The sequence below is a fragment of the Manis pentadactyla genome, chromosome 2 (genome assembly GCF_030020395.1).
Source record: "Manis pentadactyla isolate mManPen7 chromosome 2, mManPen7.hap1, whole genome shotgun sequence".
Lineage (NCBI taxonomy): Eukaryota > Metazoa > Chordata > Mammalia > Pholidota > Manidae > Manis > Manis pentadactyla.
Genome location: NC_080020.1, coordinates 166,492,184 through 166,500,415, shown reverse-complemented (window position 1 = coordinate 166,500,415; position 8,232 = coordinate 166,492,184). Strand labels below are relative to the sequence as shown.

Here is an 8,232-nt window from a genome sequence, read left to right as displayed (position 1 = left end):
TCTAGAGATTCATTTTCATTGTATTATTCATGTTTATTATGTGTTATTCTATTGCATTGTTCCATGACAGATTTGAGGAGTAAGGAAACTGGCCTCTATGACATATTAGGCACTTGAAAACATTAAGTGAATAAATTAAATGCTTGTGTTCCTCATGTAGAGAGATATAGTTTGGCATGACCTTAAAATGAGATTAATCATTTTGGTAAATGTGGTATATATTCAAATAATGTAAGCAGTATACCAAAAAGCACAAAGAAGAAAGCAAAAGTCACCAAAATTTCATTATCATTTATATTTTAGTGAGTTCTAGATGTCTACTCACACACACATGCACACGCACAAGTACAGACTTTATAAACGCAATTATAACAAATTAAACAATATGCCTTTTCAGTCAAATATACATGTCAATGACCTTAATGTCACTAACTTTTGGTGCATACCTAGTTTTTCTTTGTATGCACATACCATAATTTATTTATCCAGTCCCTCATAGATACACATTTCCAACCATTTGTCACCCATGACAAATGGTAAACTTCTGTAAATGTACTTAAGAAAGCATATTTTCACATGCATATGATGCCCCTTAGGATAAATTTCACAGGGTCCCTGAAAAACTGTATGACTGTCTCATAGATAATACTGTTCTATGGTTCTCTGAATAAGGCGCATTTCTTTAAACTAAGAATTAAAAATATGTATGTACTCACATTTGGCATACAAGGGATTCATATTCTTTATCTACTTAGAGAAGTAATACAGTTGTTAAGGCCTGAACACATATAATACCTAATGTTCAGCAAATCCTATAATTTACTTTTACGTTATTGGGAGCAAGCCAAGGACAAACCCGCGGCCAGCAAGGCCTGCAGAACCACTCTGGTGGATGGCTCTAAGGACACGGCTTGGATAGTGGTTGTGTTGTATGTAATGGGGCCCTTGGCCAGCAGGTGTAATGGGATGAGACTAAGTGTTCCTTGGTGAGCGCATACTTTTATGATCCATCTGTTCAAGTAGGAAGGAATGAGACAGGTGGGATTCTTTATGCTACAACAGGGCCAAGACAGACGCAAATGGAAACTATGATTCTAATAACCATTGCTGAGCCATAAGTCATATTTTGTAATTCATATTAAAATTACATTCACACTGCCATGAAAGCTATGACTAAGAAAGGCTGAATTTTAAAACAAAATTCTTTTATCTTAAATGTAACACATTATATTCCTTCAGGAAACTTTATAGCCTGTGGCCGCCAAAGCCCCAGGCAACGCCTACCTGGCGCTGCAGCGGCGGCGGAGGGTGCGGGGCAGCGCAGCAGGGCTGTAGCCTGCGGGCAGGGGCCTGGCCCTCAGCTGCCGCGAGGACGCAGTCGTCGGAGGCAGCAGGGCCGCGTGGTGGTCGGGGACTTCATGGCGACGCCCTCAAGAAAGTGGAGTGCGAGCTCGCCAGGTTCTGGGCCCCAAGCAGCCTCAAGCGGCACCGCCAGAACGTGTGCAGGCTGAGGCGGGCGTCGCGAAACCTGAGAAGCGCGTCGTGGGGCCTGAGGAGCGTCTCCTGCAGCCTGAGGGGCGCGTCTGTGGGGCCTGAGGAGCGTCTCCTGCGGCCTGACGGGCGCGCTGTGGTCTGAGCTGGGCTGGATACGGACTGAGGAGCAAATCCAACAGCTGCGCGACCGGCTAGCGCAGCGCAGGCGCCGTGGCAAGAGCTTCTTGTGAAGACCGTCAGAGGAAAAAAGTCTCCCGGGTTATGCTTGGGGAGCCATGTTGCCTCTGGTTCGTCTTGAAGCTCTATTAAAGGTGGAGACCTGAGTCGGTATGTCCTGTAGAGGCCGGCCCAGCCACCACCAGGCTTCCTGCTACAGCTCACGAGCGCCACTGCCTTGGGCACAAAACCCACATTGCACCCTGGGACCTAAAGCCCAAGAACAGGCTTATCACGGAGCTGTCAGGCAGCCCCATCGTTAACGCAGAGGACTGTGGACTAAGCCGGGTCTACGCTGGGCTGGACCTCAGGCCCAGACGGTCATGAACAACCAAAATGTGGAAGTGAATAAATATTGTCTGTCTTTGGCCTGCGGCTTGGACTTCTAAATGGCTCCTGAAGTCTGGAATAGACACTACATAGCTAGGGTCAACATCTTTGCCCTGGGCATTATCATCTGAGCAATGATAGAACGAATCACTTTTACCGACGCTGAGACTAAGAGCTCCCGGGGACTTGTATCAAACCAGGGACCGAGGTCGTTCGGTGAGATGCTGCTAGAAAACCCAAATATGGAGGTGCACAGCCTCCAGAAAGGCAAGACTTCCGTATCTGAGCGGATCAGGCAGCTATTGAAAGATATGCTAGATGCTAACCCACAGCACCAGCCTGATGCTTTTGAAGTTGTAACCAGAATAAAAGAGGTCACACTTGCTGCTTAAAATTCAGTACGAAGAATCTTCTGTGTTTTTAGACTAGGTGAGTGTACTTTTTGTTCTGCATGCATATTTACTGGATTGGATGTTTCATCCTGGCTTGGGTGGGCCCCATGGAGTTTGGTGCAGGGGGATGCTGGGTGGAAGAACTAAGTGCTTACTATCCAAGATCCACCACCCTGCCAAACCTCCATGAGTAGGTAAGTGGAATTATTTGAATATGAGCTGGAAAGTGTAGCGAAGTCCTTTGAGTCAGTATTGAATTGGAGCTGAGTCTGAGCTTTTTAGAAACATTTTTACCTCACCATCAGTTAATAAATGCTTACTGTAAAAAATGCAAAGAAACAGAAATAAGATTAGTTCATTTTACTAGGTGAACAAATTGTAAGTTAAGATGATCAAGTATTGTTATCCTCTTTAAATAGAAGAGGACATTAAGTATTTTCGTTAGGTTGCATAGCATATAAGGGGTACTCCAGATTCTTCAAATTTCAGGGAGCTCTCTACTACCTCTTTTTATTATATACCTACGAGCATCCTATCAGTCCCATGGTTTCAGTGATACCTGGGGAAAAATGGAAAAGTAAAAGACAGATTTGCTAAGGAAACACCACAAATAGAAAGTTCTTCAGTAAGAAGGAAGCATTTATTGGCTAAAGACCCATTTTGCAGCTGTGACTTTAGTGATGAGAGGAATATATTTATAAGAAGGTTCTCAGCAGTTATAATTGGAGAGATTAATAGGTATTATCTAATATCTGGTATTTTGCTGTGGCACCCTCTATTAAACATGTCGGAGACCATTTGGTTCAACTTAATGATGTCTAGGCAACATGGAAACAAAAAGACAAATGTTATCTAGCTCAAAAGTGGATATTCGGAACAAGTACTAGCCAAGGAAGAGCAAGAAATGAAACAATTTATGTTATAACAGTTTCATTCCATTTCAAAACTTGCCTAGTGTGTGTGTGTGTGTGTGTTAGTAATTCATTACACTTATGGCACTGGGGCTAGGACTGGGCAGGAGATTATAAGACTTCAGAGACTGAACACATTTTCAGGAAAAATACACATCAACTTGCCATTGAGCTCTTCATACATAATGCATTGATGTTTGTTCAGGGAAATAATTTTCTCTGGGCCAAATTGAAGTGGCTGGTATAAATATTCAGGGTACAGTTTTCTAAAATAAGGTCTGCGACTGGTATTATTTGAGTCAATGCAAACTCCATGGAAAGATTTTTAGTTGATGCATTCTTTACAGGGACACAGAAACTTATTTTTTCCAGCTTTAAAGGGATATAATTAACATTATAACGTATAAATTTAAGGTGTATAACATGATATGATACCTGAAAAAAATTGTTCTATTTACATGAAATAGTTACCACAGTAAGGTTAATTAACACCTCTATCAATTCATGTAATTACTTTATTCCTTTTTTTGTGTATGTGGGTGTAAGGAGAACATTTAAGATTGACTCTCTTAGCAGCTTTCTAGTACACTATTGTTAACTATAGTTACAGTGCTGTCATCCCCAGAAGTTATTCATCTTACTAGAAGTTTGTAATCATTTAACAAGATGTCTGCATTTCCTCTACTCCCCATATCCACACTACCACCATTCTACTCTCTGTTTGTATGCATTTAGCTTTTTTATATTCCACATATAAGTGAAGTCATACAATATTTGTCTTTAACTTATTACACTTAGTATAATGCCCCAAGACCCACCCATATTGTCTCAAAAGGCAGGGTTTCTTTGCCTTTTTTTAAAGTAGAATAATAAATAAATATAAAGACAAATGTGTAATCACATTTGCTTTATCTGTTCATCTTTTTTGGACAGTAGATTGTTTTCATTTCTCAGCTAGTGTAAATAATGCTGCTGTGAATATGGAGGTGCAGGTGTCTCTTTGGTATCCTGATTTCATTTCCTTTGGATATATACCGAGAAGAGGGATTGTTGGATCATATGGTAGTTCTGAAGTTTTTCAGGAACTTCCATACTGTTTTCCATACTGACTGTAGCCATTTACATCCCCATCAACAAACAGAGCAGGAGGTTCTCTTTTTTCTGCATCCTTGCCAACATTTGGTGTCTCTTGTGTTTTTCATAGTAGTCATTCTAACAGGTGTGAGGTGAGATCTCATTGTGGTTTTGATTTGCATTGTCCTGGTGATTAGTGATGTGGGGCATCTTTTCATGTGCCTTGTGGTCATCTGTATGTTTCCTTTGGAAAAGGATCTGTTCATGTCCTCTGCCCATTTTTAAAATTTGTTTGTGTGATTTTTTTCTTTTTTGTATCGAGTTGAATGAGTTCCTTATATATATGGATATTAACCACTGTCAGATATATGATTTGCAAATATTTTCTCCCATTCAGTAGGTTGCCTCTTAGTTCTGTTGATTGATTCTTTGACTACCCAGAAGCTTTTTAGTTTGATATAGTCCCACTTACTTATTTTTGCTTTTGTTGCTTGTACTTCTGGTGGCATCCAAAAAACTGTTGCCAACACCAATGTTAAAAGTTTTTTTCCTATTTTCTCCTAGGAGTTTTACAGTTTCAGGTCTCACATTTTAAGTCTTTAATCCATTTTGAGTTAATTTTTATGAGTGATGTAAGAAAGATGCCATTTCATTCTTTACATGTGATTATCCAGATTTCCTGACACCATTTACTGAAGGGACTTTACCTATTGTAAATTCTTGGCTCCTTTGATGAAGCTTGGCCATATGTGCATGTGTTTATTTTTGAGATCTCCATAATGTGTGTCTGTATTTATGCTAATACCATATTGTTTTCATTACTTTAGGTCCACATGGGTGGGCCTGGACCCTGGATCAGTGGGGGTTCACCACAAGCAGGGTACCATGAAGGGCCTGGCATTTGGGTCCTTGTGGCTGGTCCTGTGTTGAGGCAGTCTGAGAACCAGCCTGGAGCTTGGGACAACTGGCAACAGCCTGGTGCCATGGTGGGCCTGTAGCTTGCATCTGAGAGGGCCAGTCTGGAAGCTGGGACCAGAGCACACAGCCTGGCACTGAGACAGGGGAGGAGCCTGGGGAGCTGGTTTGGAGTCTGGGTCTGCAAGGACTGGCCTGGCCCTGGTGCAGGCCTGGAGTGGGGGTCAATGGTGAAGTTGAATGGAAGGTGTCGTTCTCCACACTGAGCTTACTGGGTTTGGAGTAGGGATCACAGGGATAATGTGAAACTGTCTTTCCTACCCTTGTCAAAGCATCTTTTATTTTTTCCTTTCTACATCCAAGTGCTGTGACCCCTCACCTGGAATCCATAGCTCTTGTGCAGGTATTTTCCTGAGCAGATATTTATTCAAACTGATGTTTCTGGGAGGGAATGAATGCTGAAAGTTCCTGTATCACCTTTTTGCGGACCCCAGAATTTTTTTTTCTAAGTCATGAGCACATTCATACTGTCCTTGGACTGTCCTATTTCCTTTTATGCTTCGAACATCTTAGATTCATATTTTAAGTGAATGTGCATCGTTCCCCCATGTGCAGCATCTATAAAGCAGAAAATGCTGTATTAAACTGATAATAATATCAGTTAGGAAAAGATTAAAGTACAATATTATATTACAAGTGTGGTAGTGTGGGGGAGGGGAGGAAGAGGGCCACTGGGAAATAAATGCTGAACTATGTACCTTTATTTGAGGAAAAATAAATGCTCAATAGAAATTCTAAAATAGCTGCAAACCAATAAAATTTATAACATCAGTCTAAACTGCTTTTATGATAAATTTTATGTAACTGCAGTTTGTTAGTGCACATAATGTAGGTAAAACCTATATCCTTTAAACATTAATAGTCATGTATCCCTTTCTCTGGCTCCCTAACACATCTTTCAGACTTTAATGATGCTAAGTCCATATTCTTCATCTCCATAATTGTATAATCTTAAGTATTTTCCCTTTACAAAATGCTTATAACAAGTTTTCAGTCTGTTCTAAGCAAAAATTTGTCCTGTTTTCATCATTATAATAATCTCTCTCTAATATTCTCCGTTTGCATAAAGCTCTTACTTTATATCTTATATAGAGCCTGAGAATGGCAGACCCAGTGACAAGTGTCCTTAGTAACTTTCTTGTTTTGAATAACAACAACAAAAAGAAATCATAGATTGAATCGATGGCATATTATATGGTTGAAAAATGACTAAGCTTGGGCTGAATTCTGAGGTTCTGGAAATGTTTCCTTTCTCTTCTCTACCTTAAATTGTTTGGAATTATGATGAAATGAGACTAAGCATTAAAACCAGATCATCCTTCAATTCAATCCCAGCTCTGTTTTTCAGGAATAGCTCTTTTGAAGAAATATGCTGCTTTGGATTCTGCATCCATATGGCAATATGAAAGGAAAACTTGTCTGATAATCTCACAATCTTTTTGTGTGTTTTGAATACTAAGAAATAAGTTTGTAAGGCTGAACATGTAGAGGTAAAGATGGTACATTCAGCTTTTCTAAATTGATTCTCACTTTCATAAGACAGACTTGGCATGTTACTTTGAAAACCATTAATTGATTTTGTGAAGTAAATATTTTTTTAATTGAAGAAGGATTGATCATCATGCTGTGACCCTTTGTGTGTAATCTCCTCAAATTATTCTTCCCCTCCTGAATTTAGTGGTTATGTACACACATAGACATACTGTATTAATTTAAAAGGCGATTATTAAAAGTTTAAACAGATAAAGCCTTACTCCTATTTCTTGGTTTAAGAAACCCCATACTCATATATCTCTCTGAGTATGGCACCAAAAAATCAATATCCTGCAAGGGAAATGATCAAATTATCAAGCTTCATAGATTCTATTAGATTAGCATATATGGCAATGCTTATCTGTGGAATATGCTTATGAGCAGGCAGGTTTGATATCTAAATGTCCCAAAATATTACAGTTTACATCTCTGATTTTAAATAATTACTCCAACTTTATAGTGAATCTATCTTCAGCCACACTCCTTTCTTTTTTTTTCTTTTTCAAGTTATATGACTAAGTCATTAGAGTCTTAATATCTCTCCAGTGACATCGAATTGTTTCTCCTTCAAATATATAGGTGGGCAATTGAGATCAGCAGGACACATTCTTTCTTTGAAAAAGAAATCATAAGCATGGTGATTATTGGAACTGGGCTTTCAAACTCAGAGAATCCAACTAAATGCCAGAGAAACAGTACATAATTGTGTGGTTTAAGTTGAGCAATGACAGAAGGGAAATGGCATCCATATGCAATATGTACCTATAGAATTGGGTGATGGTGACGTGAGTGTGTGTGTGTTTAGATTATTATATAGCAGATGTTCACCACCACCTGCTTGACCACAATGGAAGATTTACTTTCTTTTCCCAGTAATGTTTTGCCAATAAATTTAATCAATGTAAAACAAACAGTAATTGTCTGTGAGTATGTGCTTCCTTCTTCAGACCCCTTGCATTTCACCATAAGAAGAATGTGCTTTGAGTAAGGGCTGGTCTAATAATAATAATAAAAGTGACTGTGATCCCAGATGCAGCTTGGAACCTAGCACAGTTAAACTCTGCTTAAATAGGCCATAATCCAACTGACTCACTGGCACATGAGGGAAATTATTATTGTATATTACTAAATTTGTGGCATTTTTTTGCAGCACTATTGAAAATAATGTGAAAATAGCTAATATCTTGTAAATTGTTTGTTTTTTAATCCTTCCTCCAATAGGATTCTCTCTCATTGCAAAGTCAAATAACCTGTGTTCAAATTCTTGCTCCTCTGATTATTATTTCCCATGGCACTTTAGAGCTTAA

General features: G+C 39.3%; 1 pseudogene; it reads left to right on the top strand.

Moving 5' to 3' along the window:
* Positions 1 to 1,755: 1,755 nt before the first annotated feature.
* LOC118935095 (serine/threonine-protein kinase 35-like) lies at positions 1,756 to 2,432 on the top strand (annotated as a pseudogene).
* Positions 2,433 to 8,232: the final 5,800 nt, after the last annotated feature.